This window comes from Diaphorina citri, unplaced genomic scaffold (assembly GCF_000475195.1).
Source record: "Diaphorina citri unplaced genomic scaffold, Diaci psyllid genome assembly version 1.1 scaffold787, whole genome shotgun sequence".
NCBI lineage: Eukaryota > Metazoa > Arthropoda > Insecta > Hemiptera > Psyllidae > Diaphorina > Diaphorina citri.
The window spans coordinates 131,019-133,413 of NW_007378220.1; positions in this window are offsets into that span (position 1 = coordinate 131,019).

The following is a 2,395-nucleotide window of genomic DNA, read 5'->3' on the forward strand; positions in this document are numbered from 1 at the left end:
CAAAATTCACGATTTACCGTTATTTTTTAAATCGATTTATCTCGGGATCTAGAAGTCGTAGGAGAAAAAGAAAAATTCCGTTGGTCCTCATTTTTCCTGCTCTATGGCTTTGAAACATCACCCAAGTAAGCGCAACTGTTCTATTATGGGGATCGTTGTCTGTATCGTAGCAAGTCCGTCTCGTAGTATGTCTCCCAGTCTCGCCTCAGGAGCGGAATACTTCCCAATCAGGTGCTCGGTCAACATGAGTGTGTGTGTGTGTGTGTGTGTATGTTTTTTTTATCGAACCCGGGACCTTCTACATGATAAACAAGCGCGTCCATGTGTCTCTTCTCTTCTTTCCTCATTACTCTCTTCATACATTCTTCCTTCCTTTAATTTTCTCAATTTTCTCTCTATTTTTCCAACCTGCCTCGGTGGGTCAGTGGGTCAAGTCAGGAGGGTGTTGGTTCGATCCCAGTCAAGGTACGGTATTTTATCTAGGTACTCAAGTTCCTCAGAATTGTTCCTCAGAATTGAATTGTTCTGGGGTAAACGGACTCTTCAGTCCTGTTCGAGCAGTATAAATAGGTAAGTAATAGTAAGTTTTTTCTTCCTTTTCTTGTACGTGCCCTCCCCTGGGATAAGATGTTGCCAGAAAGAAACTTTTTTTTATAATTTCGCGCGAAATCGCGATTCCACATTAAAATGGACTATAGCACTATAGCCATGCTCATTTGCTACCCCTCTCTCTCTCTCTCTCTTTCTCTTCCCTTCTTCTTCTTTGCTCCTTCCTCTTTTCTCCTATCCTCGCATGTCTCTAGTTTACTCTCTCTTCTACCAAGCTCTCTGTTCTCTTTCTCCTTCGTTCCCTTATTTTCCCTTCGCCTTCCTCACTCTCTCTTACACCTCTCTCTGTCTCTCTCGTCTCGCTCCCTCTTCTCTTTGCTCTCCGCTCCCTCGTCTTTCACCCTATCCTCGCATGTCTCTAGTTTTACTTCCCCTACACCCCCTTTTTACTCCCCCTTTCACCTCGCTTCCTCTTCCCCTTCGCTTCCTCGCCTTTTGCCACCCCCTGATTCCCGCCCGTTGCGAGTCGCTCCAACATTTTTTTCGTAATACTGCAGGAAAACTCTCGAGTTTGTGTGCCCGCGCCTCCCAACGCAGACCTGTGTGCGGATTTCTAGTGAACAAAAAGAAAAAAACGCAAAAGAAATACTAAAAAAATACCAGAAAAATCAACCAAACACAATTAAAGTAGAAAACTGTGCTCCCCCTGTTTTTTTCACACGATTTTTTGTACCAAAATTTTTGTATTTAATCTATAGTTTGTAAGGATTTACCACAAGTATCCATCCCAACTTCGGCCGTTTGAAAAAGAAAACCCGAAACACAAAAACACAGGTAAGGTTCTTTTTTTGTCGATTTTGTTTTTGAAATTTTTTGTTTCGAACCCAGAGAAAAATGAGGGTTTTTTCGTGAAGTTTTCGTGGAAAAAGCACACGGAAATTCTTGTAATGAATTTTCCAGAATTCTTTTTCCTTTTTGTAGATTTGAAAGAACTGAAAAAATAAAGGTGTAGGAAACCCAATTATCCCACAGGGGAAAACGCTAAAAAATTTCACCTTCGTTTTGGATTTTCAGTTCGCAAAGGAAGTGAAAAAAGAAACACAATCCGAAATGTGAAACCTTTTGGAAATGAGGGTGATACTGTTTTAGAAAACAGTTTCTTTTTATCAGAAAGAAATTAGAAAGTTAGAAACAGAATTGATTGCCTGAATGGCCTGACAAAATGGCATCTGAGGGTCTGACTCATATGCTTCCATTTACCTTAAGATCTCTTTATGAATGTTATATATGGATCAAATCTTGTTACTACCCTTTGGAGCATTTTTTATGGGCTGATTGACTTGAAATTTGGGTCACTTGTGTAATTTGCACTACAAAAAGGTGTGTTTAAAATTCGAAAGGCGAAAAGAAAATAAAAATTCGGATGTCCTACATTATAAAAGCATCTAAAATAAATAAAGTTAGGTAGGTAGGTACCTATTTTTTTTTTTATACATGTGCAAACTGTTTTACTTAGTAGGTACCTCGGTATTTTTACCTAAGAAGTTATTATCATTTTCTTTTCTCAAAATATACAAGGTCCACCAGTAGTGTTAGGTACCTACCTAAAGAATTTTACTTGCATAGGTAGGTAGGTACTTAGGTACCTACCTCTGGCGAACCCTGTATCTCGTCATGTGTTTGTAGAAATAAATGAGAAATTATTATGAGTAGGTACCTATTACTTACTGTAGGTACACGTACTTACACACCCTAAACATTTACAGTTTAGGTCATGTGTATGTGATCAGAACATTATTTCACGAAAGTACCTACTTACTACATACTTGCAAAGGATAATGTTATA